The sequence below is a fragment of the Loxodonta africana genome, chromosome 12 (genome assembly GCF_030014295.1).
Source record: "Loxodonta africana isolate mLoxAfr1 chromosome 12, mLoxAfr1.hap2, whole genome shotgun sequence".
NCBI lineage: Eukaryota > Metazoa > Chordata > Mammalia > Proboscidea > Elephantidae > Loxodonta > Loxodonta africana.
This window is the reverse complement of record NC_087353.1, coordinates 63,155,099-63,171,838: the sequence shown is the minus strand read 5'-3', so window position 1 is coordinate 63,171,838 and position 16,740 is coordinate 63,155,099. Positions and strand designations below refer to the sequence as shown.

Below are 16,740 nucleotides of genomic sequence, written 5' to 3'. Positions count from 1 at the left end.
TTGTTTAGGAGTAATGGAAAACCAAGCATTTTCATCTGTCATGACCTGGAGGAAGTTTCCCTTAAACCAGCCCAGCATAGTGCATACTTGCTGACAATCTGGCAGTGACTGCTTCAGGCATTGGGGGGTGGGAGGAGGAGCACAAAGAAGAAGGAGTGATAAGGTGTCTTTCCTTAAGGAAAGCCAGCAGGATATGGATAGGTCATGTGTATAAATACTTGATGTAGGGCAGAAAGTGATGAGAAGAGATGACATCAGCCCCTGGGGAAGCAGGAGGGCTTGGTGAAGAAGTGGTACATGCAGTGGGCCTTGAAGGATGGTTAGGATTTGAGCTCAGGGCAATTTGAGGTAAGGGTGCCAGAGCCATAAGTTCTGACACCTTTTTTGGGTTTCCTGGGCATATCCATTGTGTCGTAATAATGGCATTGTGTTTTCTTAGCTTTTCTCCCTCTTTAGACTTTGAGGTCCGAGAGAGCAGGGACTGTGTCCAGGTCTTTTTTACATGCCTTGAACACCAGTTTCTCCCACGTAGAACCAAATAATCAAATGCATTGCAGGCTTATATTTTAGTTTCAGTCGGATTGGAACTTGCCATGATCTTAAATGCCAACTAACCTTAATTGTACCTGCTTTGGTAACAATTATAAAGGATTAGAATTATACCTCTCCTTCTGCAAGTCTTTTTTTGATAAAATGTGTTTAGTAATTCTTCACCATGATTCCCCCCCCAAGTTTGCTTCTTTTTTATTTAAACTTTTTTCTTTTATTTCAGTGTGATAACATATATAGTTCGCCACTTTAACTGCTTTAAGTGTACAGTTCAGTGAAAGTGAGGTCGTACAGTATCTGTCCTTTTGTGACTTACTTCGCTCAGCATGTTTTCAGGGTCTCATCCATGTAGTAGCATATGTCAGCACTTTATTTCTTTTTTATGACTGAATAATATCCATTGTATTTATATACCACATTTTATTGATCCATTCATCTGCTGGTGTATACTCACTTTTTTTTTTTTTTTAATTTTTATTGTGCTTTAAGTGAAAGTTTACAAATCAAGTCAGTCTCTCATACAAAAATTTATACACACCTTGCTGTATACTCCTAATTGCTCTCCCCCAATGAAGCAGCCCGCTCCTTCCCTCCACTCTCTCTTTTCGTGTCCGTTCCACCAGCTTATGACCCCCTCTTCCCTCCCATCTCCCCTCCAGACAGAAGACGCCAGCATAGTCTCATGTGTCTACTTGATCCAAGAAGCTCACTCTTCACCAGTATCATTTTCTATCCCGTTGTCCAAGTCCAATCCCTGTCTGAAGAGTTGGCTTTGGGAATGGTTCCTATCTTGGGCTAACAGAAGGTCTGGGGACCCTGACCACCATGGTCCTTCTAGTCTCAGTCAAACCATTAAGTTTGGTCTTTTTATGACAATTTGAGGTCTGCATCCCACTGCTCTCCTGCTCTTTTATGGGTTGTCTGTTGTGTTCCCTGTCAGAGCAGTCATCAGTTGTAGCCGGGCACCATCTAGTTATTCTGGTCTCAGGCTGATGTAGTCTCTGGTTTATGTGGCCCTTCCTATCTCTTGGGCTCGTAATTACCTTGAGTCCTTGGTGTTCGTCAGTCTCCTTTGGTCCAGGTGGGTTGAGACCAATTAATGCATCTTAGATGGCTGCTTGCTAGCGTTTAAGACCCAGATGCCACTCTCCAGAGTGGGATGCAGAATGTTTTCTTAATAGATTTTAGTATGCCAATTAACTTAGAAATGTCCCCTGAAACCATGGTCCCCAAACCCCCGCCCCTGCTACTCTGGCCTCCGAAGCATTCAGTTTATTCAGGAGACTTCTTTGCTTTTGGTTTAGTCCAGTTATGCTGACCTCTCCTGTATTGTAACACTGATTTTTTAATAATAACTTTACTGATATATAATTTTTGTACCATACAATCCACCCATTAAATGTGCACAATTCCGTGGGTTTTAGTATATTCACAGATCTGTGCAGCCATCGCAACAATCAATTTTAGGAAATTTTCATTACCCCAAAAAGAAACCCCAGATCTTTTAGCTGTCATCCCCATTTCCCTTCAGCTTTAGGCGACTGCTGAGTCTGCTTTCTGTCTCTGAACTTGCCTGTTCCAGACGTTTCGTATAGATGGAACCATACTTTGTGTGGTCCTTTGTGGCTGGCTTCTTTCATATTACATAATGTGCCAAGGTTCATTCTTGAAGCATGTATCAGAACTCCATTCGTTTTCATTGCTGAATAATATTCTCTTATTTGGAAAATCACCACCATGGTTTATACTGAATCTAAAAAGTGTTAGCGGTTCATGTGAATCTGCCTTATTTTGTAATATGTTTTATTCAGTGTTCTTTTAAGAGACTTTGTCGTTGTGACCAGACTTTACTCCTAAATTGAATTAACTGGGTGGAGGGGTAGATCTGTGTGTTAGGGGTTCCGGTTTGAAGCCCCTGCTGGGTCAGTGTAGCAGCGCCAGTGGGAGATGTCTGCAGGGATTTATTAGAGGGATTTGACTGTACACACCTGTGGGAGTTGTTTCTGGGTATGTGCTGGAGCCTGAAGTACAGGGAAGGTGGGTGGGAGAGGGGGGACCGACATCCACACAGGCCCTTGATCACGTCCAACTTGTTCATAAAACCTCTGAACTTGCCTGTTCTGGACCCTTCTTCATAAAACCAAGGGCCTAAAAGGCAGAGAAGCTCCCCAGCTTAAAGGAGTATGGCTGCTCTCACTCTACGTTCTAGATTGCACGCAGTGTCTCCTACAGCTGGGGATCGTGCAGGAAGCACGCGTGGTTCCAGTTTAGCCAAGGTGGCACAGTACACCCCTACCAGTCAGTTTGGTCTGTGGACTGTCACACCTTTGGTGTCGGATCCCTCTACAGTCTTAATATTGAGGAAGAGAACCACAAAGAGCTTTTGGTTGGGTGGGCTATTTAAAAAAACAAAAACCTGTTGCCTTCAAGTTGATTCTGACTCAGTGACCTTGTAGGACACTAGAACTGCCGTCTGGGGTTTCTTAAGGCTGTAGTCTTTATGGGAGCAGACTGGTGGGTTCAAACTGCAGACCTGTCGGTTAGCCTAACACTTTAACCACTGGGCCACCACGGCTCCTTAGGTGCGTTACACTCATTTACTGTATTAGAAATTGAAAGGAACATTTTACTGCCTGCCTGACCACTGCAGCAGGCATGTGCCTTTACAGTCCCAGCAGATTGGCTGCATCTGCATCCTTGGATGCCCTCGGGATGCTGGGGCGGGGAGGGGGGGTGGTACATGGTAAGGTCCTGCAGTTGGAATGCTGGTGTTCCGGAAGTGGGGATCAGAAATGTCCTGCCCCCCGCCCCTTTTTTTCCCCAGTTAAAGATGTGACTGTGGCAGCAGAAGAGCCCTGTTACTACCAATAACTCAGATATTTCATGGGAATTCAAGGGAATTCTTAAAACAGAAGTAATTTGTGATTTTGGTTATTTTGCTTTCTAATCCTGCCTTCATAATGGCCAACATGCCCCTCATTACTATTTGTCTTGTTTGTATCTCTTCCTCCATTTTCTATTTTCTAGTAGCTTGTGTAGAACAGTTGGAACTCTTTGGGAAATCCATCTGAGTTTAAACATTATTCATCATAAAATGGTAATGTTAAGGAGCACATGTTGGTATACTTAAAATCTCTTCTCTACCTCTGACCCCACCTTCAGACCCCAAACTGTTCTGTCATTTAAAATAGTTCTTAAGGAAGTTCCTGGCATTTAGGAGAGGGTGCTGCCATTTGCTAAGGTATAAACAAATCTTCCAGTTGCCCTTGAATTGGTTCTGACTAATGGAGACCCCATGTGTGTCAGTGTGGAGTTGTGCTCCATAGGATTTTCAGTGGTTGATTTTTTTGGGAAGTAGATCACCAGGCCTTTCTTCCGAGGTGTCTCTGGGTAAACTTGAGCCTTCAACCTTTTAGTTAGCACCCAAGCACCTGTTAACTGTTTGCAGTACCCAGTGACTCCTCAGACCACAAATAGTTTAGGCATAACCCCTTTGTTCCAGGGTTCTCTAAGCAAAGACCCAGTCCCAGTCCCACCTGACTCCAGGAATGAGCCGCCGAAATGGGCAGCTATGTCACCCTCCTTTCCGTTTTCTGTAGTACAACTTCCAAGGCTACCGAGGTGCTGTCATGCCTCAGCCAGTGTTTCAACTGCGGCTTGGAGGGTTTGTGTTAGTGTTTGCCTTTGTTGTAAAAGTAATACATATCCACTGAAACAGTCAAGCAACATGGAAGCAAGAAGGAAAAACTTCCCTCTGCAGAGGTGACGGCAGTGTACTTGACACAGTACGGACGTTATTCCAGGTCCATCCAGCCAGCTTCACCTCATGCATTCTTTAATTGGATCATGGTAATTTATTCAACAACTCTTCCACAGGCAAACTCCCCCCCATTATAATTTTATTTTCTTTAAAAGCACATAAACTTACATAAATAAATTTTCTAGAGAATAGGATTTTTAAACACTAAAATGTATAATTCCATTATTTTTAGAGAAATGCTGGAGAAAATCAAACATTTATACACGTGTCAAAGTTGTTTATTATGAACATCATTTACATCAAAACCCTCAGGAACAATTGTGATTTGTGGAGCTATTTGCCCCCACATTAAATGGCCCATATTCCTTTTAAGCTCTTGTCTCTTATTCCCCCCCGCCGCCCTTTAAAAAGCTTTATTGAGAGATACTTAACGTACCATGCAGTTTACCCATTTAAAGTGTACAGTTCATTGCCTTTCAGCACATTCACAAAGTTGTTCGCTCATCACCACGATCAATTTTAGAACATTTTTATCAGCCAAAAAAGAAACCCCATACCATTAGCCATCGTCCCTAATCACCACCCCCCCTTTCTGTTCCTATAGAATTGCTTATTCAGGACATTTCATATAAGTGGCCATAATATGTGATCCTTTGTATTGATGGATATTTAAGTTTTTTTTCTTTCCTCTCTATAATAAATGGTGCTTCAGTGTAAGGAATATAGTGCTTGTGGATATGTGTGTTAATTTTTCTGGAATGGATTCTTAGAAATACATTTCTTTTTTGGAAAAAAAAAATAATAATATTGAGTTTTTGGTGAAAGTTTACACAGCAAGTCAGGTTCCCGTTCGACAATTCCCACACAGATTGTTGGTGACATTAGTTACATGTATCACAGTGTGTCAGCGTTCTCTTTAATTGTGTTGTTTCCTTTCCAGTACTCTAGTTTTCCTGCGCCCTTATCTCCTCATCTTTGCTTTTGAGTAATGGTTGATCTTTTGGTCTCATACTGATGTTTTTTAAGTAGAGCACCGATCTTATGGGTAATAGCCTTTGTTTTGTGTGCCACTCTGCTGTTTCGCTAACAGATCATCTTGGGATAGGCCCAGTTCTAGATTTAAAGAGTGTCTCAGGGTGATAGTTTCAGGGAGGCCTCTGTTCTCTACTGTTCATTTGTTTGGCTTTTTTTTTTTTTTTTAAATAAGAATTTGCGTTCTGGTCCATATTTTCCTAGAAATGAATTTTGAGTGAAAGAATTCTTGACTTTTTGGTTTTAATAAAGACTATCTTTGGGGTATCTATAGGGTCGCTATGAGTCGGAATCGACTCGACGGCATTGTTTTTTTTTTTTTTTAATCTTTGGGGAGGATTATTTAACTATAGAAGTTTGTACTCCAGTTGGCAGTTTGACACCATCCATTTTGCTAGACCCTTGGTATCAATGGGCCTTTTTAATATATTTCACTTTTGTAAATCTGGTAACTGAAAATTGGTATCATGTTAATTAGGCAAGCTGAGCATATTAGTTTGTTGTTTGAATTCCTTGTGAACTTCTCCTTTAAGTTGGGTTGTTGCCAGATTTTAGGAACTCCTTATATTTTAGATCTTAATCCTGTGGCTATCACACTTTGTGGTTACTTTCTAACTTCTTTTCCCTATTGTTTGCTTCCATGAAGCCCTGTCCCTGGCCAGGTGTGCCAAAACATCTTTTCTTGTGCTATACAATTTAGCGGATAATCCGGCTTCTTTTTTGTGAAAGAAGGCCATGGCAGTAGAGTTATAAGCTCCTCAGGTGTATGGTAGTTTATACCCCTCCCAGTGCCCAACACAACCTTGAAAACAAGTGTGCAGGCAGTCACTGTTTATGGCTGAATTTGATTGATAGGATGGTCCCCTAGGGAACAGAAGATTTTACATAGTGAAGCCAAATCGAAAGCCCCAAACAGATAGTTTTATTTAAAGAACACAAGTTAATATGTGGGTTTTCTTTGGGGACTTTATTTTCATGTAACTAATTTAAATGAGACTTATTTCAGAGTATGGTGCTAACTGTTGAATTTTAATGAAGTGGGTCTACTTCATACCTTCAGGCTCCACTAACTTGAAATTGGGCAGGCACTGACCTCAGGATCAGCAGTGGCCCCCAAAAGCAAAGGACCAAAGAAGTGGGTTTCCAGCCAACTAATCAGAGTGTACAGAATCATAAAAATAGTAAAACCAAGTACACTTCAGTCTATTGATGTCAGCTGAGCCACAGCTTTGCTGTTAATACAACCGAAGGAAACCATAGACATACTGTGCCTCTATTCCAAGCTTGCTATGGCTCCAGGTTGACAGGCTGTGAGTGGCTTCCTCTTATGTTTTAGAATGATAGCCAGAGTCCTTATCATAGCCTTCAGGGCCCTCCAGGCCTTGGCCCTGCCCACCTTCCATCTTGAACCTCATCTCTACCCTCCCCTGTTGCCCACTGTTCTTGGCTTCTGTCTCAGCGCATGGCTGTTCACTCCATCTAGAACCTGCTTCCCCAGGACCTTTGCTTATCGGCTTCTTTTCATTCTGAGAAGGCTGTTCAGATGTTGTCTCCTCTCTCATGGCCAGTGGTACATACCCAAGCCCCCTGGCTCTGTCACTTTACTGTGTTTTTCCCTCCGTGACAATCATCACCAGGAGAAAGTCTCACTGGTTTCCTCCCACTAGAAAGTAAGTGCAATGAGATCCGAGGGCTTGTCTGTCTAATTCCCTGCTGAACCTCCAGGAGGGCCCAGCCCAGCTCTGGGCACATCCGAAGCCCTTGAGAAGCAGGTTGACTGAGGGAAGTGGGCGGGAAATACACGCATGCCTTTACTTTAGAAGTCACTCCTGTCTTGGAATGAAATTTGTTAGCAAAGGAGTAATTAAGATGTCTTCGTTAATAGAGTCGTTACAGTAATTGCCGACAAATAGGGCATGCCCACCTTTCAGGGGGACCATGAAATTCTTGGTAGTGTCATTATAATGGATTAGACATGATCTGTAAGGATTATTTCTGAGCCAGAGTTGAAGTTTTGTACTTAGAAAACACTTTGAGAAATTCCCTATTCTGAAAGAGGTTTCTTTCACCTACCTGGTCAGGCACAAAAGGAGCAGTGGGTGTTTCCTTGTGTCCCAGAGGCAGTGTGGTCTTTGTGACTGCCGATGTCACACTTGTTGGCAAACAAGGTTAATGTTGCCTGATCAACACCTGCTCTTTTCTACCTACTGGCTGCCTACAAAGGGTGGTAACCTTGCCAGCCGTTAGATCCTGGAAGAGAGAAAGGAGTTCTGTTAGACTCGGAGTAGTAAGAAGAAGCCATTCAGACTTGTGATCCTGATTTGATTTTTATCCTTTTTAAAAAGTTGTTCCTTCACTCCCTCCGGGTTCTGTCCAAGGACTGGCTATATTCCAGTGTCCCACCTGCAGCCCAGCCTTGTCTTAGAGAAGGGGACTACAATTCATGCCACAGCCTCCCTTCTGTCCTGCACAAAAGGAGTGTCCAGAAACCATTTCCTTGAGTAACTCCCCACTCTGAGGAGTTTCTGATTTTGGTTGCCATTGTCCCTGTCCCTGGGAATGCCGTTGGAATTCCCAGCCATGGCACTTCCTGTTAGGGGCCTCTGTCATAAAAGCTCTGCCTCCCGTTCCAGCTGCAGGCTGGTGGTGCCAGGGAAGGTTACTCAGGGAAAACCTTAAGTACTGCGTGCACTTCAGGAGAGCCCTTTTCCTCTGGCCCACATGGCCCTGCGTCCCAGACATGTCAGTGGCGACCTCCAGCGAGCTGCTGTGGTACTGTGGACCTGCATGACCGTCAGTCTGAAGTGTCAGTGGAGAGCTCTAGGGGGCTGCTGTGGACCGTGAACAAGCATGACCATTAGTCCCTGAAGTGTCATTGGAGAACTCTAGAGAGCTTCTGTGGTACCGTGGACATGCATGACCATTAGTCCCTGAAGTGTCGTTGGAGAGCTCCAGACAAGTTCTGTGGTACTGTGGACACGCATGACTATTAGTCCCTGCAATGTCTTTAGAGAGCTCCAGAGAGGTGTTGTGGTACCGTGGAAAGCCACCACTTCAGGAGGGACACAGCTAAATTCTAGCTATGCCACTTGGTGACCATCACCTCATTAGCCTTTCTGAACTTAAATGTCCTCTTCAGTGAAACTTTTCCAAGGTGGATTTGAGAATAAAAAAAGACAGTGGATGTATAAATTATTCTGTTCTGAAACATGGTGGGTGGGCTCTATGGCTTCCATTTTCAGCCTGGGTCCTTCACATCAGCTACACACTCATTTTCTTATTTTTAAAAAACTTTTTGTTAAAGTATAACTGACGCGTAGTCATAAAAGGACTTCTTAATGTGTTATCAAAGTAACCATAACCCATGTAACGATCACCCTTGTCAAAAATTAGGACACTACCCATCAGACCCCCTCGCATTTGTTCCCACAGGTAATCGCTACCCTGACTTCTCAAACAGCCTGCCTCTGTGATAAACAGCCCTAGATTGTTATGCTCAACTTCTAGATCATTTTTGGCACATTCCCTTCTGTCTCAGGCAGTTGGGGGAGCAGCTGTCTTTCCTACTTCTCTTGGTGAGCTTAGAGCTAGGTTTCTGTACTTTGAGGATTGTGTGTGTGTGTGTGTGTGTGTGTGTGTGTGTGTGTGGACTGGAACATCAGGAAATTGATGATGCTTGAATTCTTCAAAGTAAATGCAGTGGAGCTGTGAGAGAGACAGAAAGCAGAAAGGGTTCTCCAGGACAGCATGTGAACTTCCGTGCAGGAGGCTGGTCGTGTGATGTATAGCTCTTCAGAGCCATCTGGTAGCAGTTCTTGGATGCATTGTCGATAACTGCCACTGGAAAGAGCATGGCTAGCTAGGAAAGCTAGATAATACGTGAGGAAGACAACCTGGTTATAAACGTAGGGAGGCAGCAGGACCAAAGTCGTAGTAGAGTTTGTCGAAACATCTTTTGGAGAAACTAGCAAACAAAAGCTGGAAACAGACATCAGTAGGGGGGTGGTTGAGTGAATCATGATCTGGTAGGGAGCTAGTAAACATTAAATTCATGTGTATATCTACATATGTATGTGAATGCTGACTTTGAATGGCTGTAATTATAATTAGTCCATGTAACAGGATTAGTACGCCTTTTTTTCCCATGAGAAAGGTGTGTGCACATTGTGCATATGTGTGTGTGAATACCAAGAAAGCCTAGAAGACACGTCAAAAGGTAGTTCCCTTCCTTGTTCATCCTCGCATCGCCTGCCTTGCTCCTGTGAGCATTTCATTCTCTAAAAATCTAAAAGGAAAATAAACGTGAAACCAGCTTTATTTATAACAGCCCCAAAATGGAAACGGCCCATATGTGAGCATCCAGAAAGCCAAACCAAACCCATTGCCATCGAGTCAATTCTGACTCATAGCAACCCTGTAGGACAGAGTAGAACTGCCCCATAGTTTCCAAGGAGTGCCTGGTGGATTTGAGCTGCCGACCTTTTGGTTACCAGCTGCAGCTGCTAACTACTGTACTGCCAGGGTTTCCATATGTGAGCATATGAATGGTTGAAAAACAAATGGATCCATCTGTGTCATGGAGCCTCTGGGTAGGTTCGAACCCCCAACCTTTGAGTTAGTAGCCAAGCACTTAACTGTGCCACCACAAGATGTTAATACAATATGAATCTCAAGGTCATCCTGAAAGGTTACATATCGTGTGTCCATTTATATATAATATCCTTGAAATGACAAAATATAAGGATGGAGAACAGATTACTAGTTGCTGGGGTCATGGGAGAGGAGGGGCACACAGGAGGGAAGTGGGTATGTTTATGAAAGGGCACCATCAGGGATCCTCGTGGTGACAAGACTGTTCTGTGTCTTGACTGTGGAGGTAACCCATAAACCTACACGTGATAAAACAGCATAGAACTGAATGTCCACAGATGAGCCCAAGACAGTATGGAGACAGCTGCATAGGATTAGTGGGTTGTCGCAGCGTCAGTATCCTGGTTGCGATATTGTACTCTGGTTTTGCAAGATGATACCATTGGGGGAAACTGGCTAAAGCATGGAAACTGTGGTGGCGTAGTGGCTAAGAGCTATGGCTGCTAACCAAAAGGTTGGCAGTTCGAATCCACCAGGTACTCTTGGAAACTCTATGGGGCAGTTTGAATCGACTCGACGGCAGTGGGGTTTTTTTTTTTTGGCTAAAGCATATACAGATCTCTCTCTATTTCTCACCACTGCATGTAAATCTAAATAATCTCCAAGTAAAAAATTTAATTTAAAAATGAAATCAGGCTGATAAAGTAGAAATTGTACAGGAGTACACTCTTTTTAAGGGGTGCTGGTGGTGCAAATGGTTAAGCGCTCAGCTGCTAACTGAAAGGTTGGTTGTTCGAACCCACCAGCAGCTCCGTGGGAGAAAAATCCTGACGATCTGCCCCCGTAAAGATTCCAAACCCAAACCAAACTGACTGCTGTCGAGTCGATTCTGACTCATAGTGACCCTGTGGGACAGAACTGCCCCATAGGGTTTTCTAGACTATAATCTTTACAGAGGAGCCCTGGTGGTGCAGTGGTTAAGCTGTTCACCAGCCTCTCTGTGGGAGAAGGATGTGGCAAGTTCAAACCCATTGACCTTTTGGTTAGCATCTGAGTGCTTAAGCACTGTGCCACCAGGGCGCCTCTGTAAGGATTATAGCCTAGAAAACCTTATCAGGCAGTTCTGCTCTGTCCTACAGCGTTGCTATGAGTTGGAATCCACTCGAAGGCACCTGCCAACAAACAGCAACACTTTTAGGAGTGTGTTTTTAAAAGCATGTACAGGTAAGGAACTTGAGTCATGCCGGAGTACCATACCTCTTTGCTAAGGACCCTTTCTCCCCCGATTTTTCCCTGCTTAGTGCCTCTTGATTACTGTGGAGCCTCCACGTAACTTGTACTTTATCTAAGCAGCAAGCATTCATCCCTCCTTAAGGAAAAGGCCACTAGTTTTGACATTTGGCTGGGTCGTACCTGTGGGGGGCAAGTAGAGAAAGAGCAGAAGCTCCAGACGCCAAGAGACCAGAGTTCCCCTTGTGACAGTGCCATTTCTCCAGTCCTAGCCGTGACCCTGGTCTGCTGGCAACAACTCTCTAAGCCATGTGTCAACCTGTAAGTGGGGAAAGCATCCTACCCTGCCTTCCTCTGCGGGTGGTGATGATTACCCGAGAATGTTCATACCAGGCATGGCATGCAGCAGAGCCTAGTACCTGTGAGTTACTGACTCACGGAACACTTGGAGCACATTTTAAGTTCTCTCACCTTTGAGGATGTGTTCTGCTGCCCCTGCCAGACACAGACCTGGGCTCTTCTCCATCATGAACAACCACTCTTCCACGCTTGCCCCCGGCACCTGTGTGGGAAGTCTTTCAGTCACTCTCAACTGCTTTTTCTTCCTGCTTTTAACTGCTTGAGAATTTAAGACATAACTTCATATGGAAGCATGATGCTGCAACTCTTCGCTTACAAGTTTGATACCAGTTCGTTTCTGGTTCCTTTGGCTTGACAAGGCTTTCTACTCTGCCTCTTCTTAAATAACCCTTTTTTTTTTTTTTGGAGTAATTTTAGAAAAGTTTCAAAGTTAATACAAGAGAGTTGGTACAGAGTTCCCATGCCCCTCTACCTGGTCCCCCCGTTTGTTGACACCTTACATTACCAGAGTTCTTCTATCACAATTCGGAAGCTGGTGTTGGTACATTACTATTACCCAAAATCCAGGCTCTTCTTCGGATTTCACCAGTTTTTCATCAGTGCCCTCTTTTTGTTCCTGGACCACTCTGCCTTTTGAAGGGAATTATCTAAATTAATGGAGTTGCTTGACTGTGTTTCTGGTTTAAGCTCCAGAATTTTGTGGGAGCTTTAAAAAAAAAAGAATGGTGAGGTCAATCTCCTAGAAATTCTATGCTGTCACTCTGATGTGGACACGAGAACCTTCCCCTCCGCCAGCCCCAGTACGTTCTACCGCAGAGCCATGCAGACATGGCTGGGAACCACAGGCTTGGAGGAGAAGGTGATTTCTGATTTCCGATGAGGCTCATTGTGCTGCTGATGAATTTGGAGAACTAATTATGGGCATTTCTAAACTGCCCTTCTGGGATATGGTTGGGGTTACCAGTCAAAAGTAGTGTGGGACTGAAATTTATATACAGAAAGACACTGGTTTTCCAATTTATCTTGTTAACTCCTGTTTTTCAGTAATGTTCTTAAATAGGTTCAGAAATGTTTATTAATTAAATTATTTTTTCATTTGTGAAGAATGTTAGGCTTTTTTCGGAATAGTTTAAGAAGGGTGATCTAAACTTTATGAAAGGTTTGTCACCAGTTTTGAAGGGTAGCATGGAACTTGGGGTGAGTGAATTGTGTCTCTATTGATGTTAGAAGGGTGAGGGGTTTCAAGCAAGGTAGAGTGTGTTTTGGTGAAGAGGTATAATCTGGAGACCCATGGTGTCATTCTGCTTTCATTTCTTTCCTCTCCCATTCTCCTCCTGCCCTTGGAAGAAAGGACAAAGGAAACAGGGAAGAGATGCCTGATGAGGCCAGGGGCTAGGAGATAAGGACTGAGCCAGAAGGGGGGTTGACTTTGGATTCAAGGTGAACTGATGGAGCTGAGGGTAGAAGTAGTTCTGTAAGGCTCCATTCAACCAGTTAGGGACTAAGCATTGGCCAGCGTGCTCTGAGTGGTCCGCTGTCTTAATAGAGCCCTGATTTTGGTCACAGGTTCTATCACTAGTAGGAAAATTTGAGGAGGAGTCTGGTGTGGCCAAGGCACCACCTGGTGGTAGTACACAGACTCTAGCCTGGATGCCTGCAAGGTCTTATTGTAAGTGTTTAGGGAAGGTTTTGATAACTTTTTGTGAGGTGGCAGAAAATGTCAGAGCCAACAAATTGACAGTTTTGCTTTCTTCATCAGCTATCTCATCCAGGAGTGAGATTCAGGTGCTAGATTTGTGCTTTGGCCATCATTTCCATGGCAATTGGCATGTGTTCTCTGGGGGGGTTATGACATCACAAATGGAAGTTAAAAAAATTTTTTTAAATCACAAATGGAGGTTAGTGGGAAGAAAAGCTGAATATAAGTAAGCATTAGCATCCTCAGTAAAGTAGGAGGAAACGTAGGGATTATAATTAGCTAAGGTAGCTTTTCATGTGTTTCTAAAGCTACTCTTTATTAAGATATTTTGTGACTTTTATACACACACACACACAATTATGTCTCTTATACTTATCACAAGATTTGTTGTCAAAAGTTTCCCAATCACAAGTAGTGGAAGCTGTTTTCTGTTGTATTTCTAGGTGTGATGTGTGTATTTTGGAATGCTAATTGCTTTACTTTTTTCCAACATTTAGTGTATCAGGGACATGTCTAAACTGAAGTATTGCCTATTGTCATTGGTGTTTGCCATGTATTAACTGTGTTCCCAGTCTTATTATTTGTGTCAAAAAGTAAGTATTTTCATTCATGTTTGGTGAAATCAGAGTTAACAAATTGCTGAGAAAATTCCAACGGGGGCGGGCAAAAAGGAGGGGGATCACTATATAGCGGTAAATGTACAGACATGCCAATCTTGCACTTTCCTCTTCTGTCTGGTAATAAAAGGAGGCAGTGTTTTACTGCCTTAGGGTTTAGGATATTTCCGGAAGCCTCGTACAAACTTTGTGTGGATATCAGGCTCTTTTGTCACTTATTTCTGGTCCAGGGATTTTCTGTGTCTTAATTAAATTTTTAATCCTCCTGCTGAACTAACTCATTTATGAGGAGCTTTTTTTAACTAGATACTTGGTCCCTCAGGAGCTAGACTTGAATTGCTAACTTACCTGAAAGGTCCCTTGGCAGTTGGTTGAAAGCTTTGTGGGGCCCTTTGTGGGCCAGATCGTGTTCCTCACACACGTGGTGGGCCGACCGGTGAGCTGTCGTCATTTCACAGCCACTGGCCTCGACCACCATCTCTCTGAGTTTGAGGGGTGGAAAAGAGCAAACTGGTCACCCCAGCATGAATGTATACCTTGGTCTGTGAAAGATGGGAGTGCTGCTGCTTAGAAGAAGCTGTTTCAGTGGTAGAACTCAGCTTCCCTTGTCTCGTAGGGCCCGCCTGTAAAGAAATCCTGCCTTGATTAACACTAGAACAAGATCCTGCGTTTATAATATGTTGGGCTTTCTTCAGTCACCATATTGCAGTTAATCCTACTACCAGAAAAGTGAGAGTAGAATTTATTTTTCCCTTCTCACCCTGTGAAGTAAGATGTTGTGATGGTGACTCACAGATCTCATGATTTTTATGATTGCCATGACTTTTGGTGAAAAAGCACTCCATCTGAAACAAGCCCTTAAAGATGCCTTCTTTCAGCTATAACCTGAACTTATTTGTATCATATAATCTGAATTCACGTGACCTCCTGAAAACTGTAAGCTTTGTCTCTGTGTCAGAATTATGAATCAGTTGTAGAATTCTATGACTTAAAACAGTTTAGACTGGTTATATTTATTGTCCTTGTTTTAGGAACGATGCCTTGTGTTATATGCACGAAAATATCAATTTGTCATTTTTGCATTATAAATCATGTCTTAAAGCAGTTACACTAGAACAGCTTTGAACTGAGGAACTAAGTTTTAAAAATCAGGTACACTTCAAGCAATCTTTTTAAGATTTATGGCACATTCACATAGAGTGAGTAGGTCCTGCAGCGTATGTATGTATGCAATGAAAAATTGACAAATCTCTACTGCTGCTTCTACAGAGCCTCCTAATAAGTTCTTGTGTGTCCATCCTCCCGGGGTTTCTTTATGTGCGTAAAGGGAAATAAGAATTGATGTATTTTTGTTCTAACACACCCCTCTTCCTTTTTATAACAAAGATTGCACGTGATACATATTGCTTGGTATCTTGGATTTTTTTCCCCCAATTTAAAGAACTTTCCATATACATACATTGAGTACCTTTTTTGTTAAATTGCTGTATAATATTTCTTTGGTGGAATGTTCCATAATTTATTTAACAAGGCTCCATAAGGTTTTTCTCCTCATAAAGCATTTTTAAGATGATACAGTTTTAAGAAGGTAAAAAAGTTTTAAGAGGGTAGATACGGATTAAAGACATGTTAGTTTTCTTTTTTTTTTCTTAAGCACATCACAATATTTTATTTGCAGTTTGAGCTAGTTAAGTACCAGCAAAAACAATTTCTCTCCTTCCTGTCTCTCTACTGAATGTAATCCGATTGCCTACCCTCATCCCTTTTTTTTTTTTTTTTTGGTCAGAGGGTTGTGATGGTGGAGGGATCAGGTCAAAGGTATATATATATGTATATATGTGTATATATATATGTTCTTTAAGATAGCTTTTAACTTAGTTAAGTGTATATATTAATATTTAATAAAACAGCTTTAAGAGACTCAGGATTGAGAATGGTTGCCACCAAAGCTCAGTTTGGGTGGTAATACTTATTTCTTGGCTTCTAAGAATTTCCAAAGTGTTTGAGATCCTTAAAAGGAAAATAAAAGTATGACTTACATACCATCAGGAATTATTTGTGGGGGTTTTATGAAGCAATCTGATAGTTTGGGATTTTGGAGAGCGCCTAGAGAGGGAAGGGTTGCTATCCGTGGTGCTGAATCAACCCTTACACTAGGTCCAAATGGCAGAAAGGCTCTGAAATTTGGGAGACCAGGCACATACTTACCTGGCTATTTAAAGTAGCATATCTCCTGTTTGTACCCGAGACTATTTAATTTCTTTTGGAGTGCCTAATGTCAGGGAATGCTGACTTTCTAGCATGGGGGCCAGCGTTAGTTCCAGTGAGCTGTTTGTATATGAGGAAGAAAAGGTGGAGTTATATGTGAAGTATGGCCTTTTTATCCAGTAGAGCCTCTTTACATCCTAAGTGTTGCCATAGCCTTTTCTCTTTAGTTGGTGGGCCTGTGTCAGTATAAGATTCTCTTTCCTTTTTTATTTTATTTATCTTGTTGTCATTGTTGAGAATATACACAGCAAAACATACACCAGTTCAACCATTTGTATGTGTATAATTCAGTGACATTGATAACATTCTTCCAGTAGGGCAGCCATTCTCACCCTTCTTTTCTGATTTGTGCCTCCTCCATTAACATAAACTCACAGCCCCTAAGGTTCCTATCTCATCTTTCGAGTTGCTGTTGTCAATTTGATCCCATATAGATAGATCTTAAGAGAGCACAGTGCTCAAGGCAGACATTCTTTACTAGTTAAGCCAAAATATTGTTTGGTTTTAAGAAGACTTCAGGGGATGTTTTTGGTTTACGGTTTAAAGATTACCTCAAAACAGTAGTTTCAGAGGCTCATCCAGCTTCTGTGGCTTCAGAAAAGTCTGGAGTCTGTGAAAATGTGAAATTCTGTTCT

General features: G+C 42.6%; 1 protein-coding gene across 1 annotated transcript in view; it reads left to right on the top strand.

Moving 5' to 3' along the window:
* Positions 1–16,740, top strand: part of USP7 (ubiquitin specific peptidase 7) — a 68,654-nt gene that overhangs the window by 16,410 nt on the left and 35,504 nt on the right. The window lies entirely within an intron of this gene.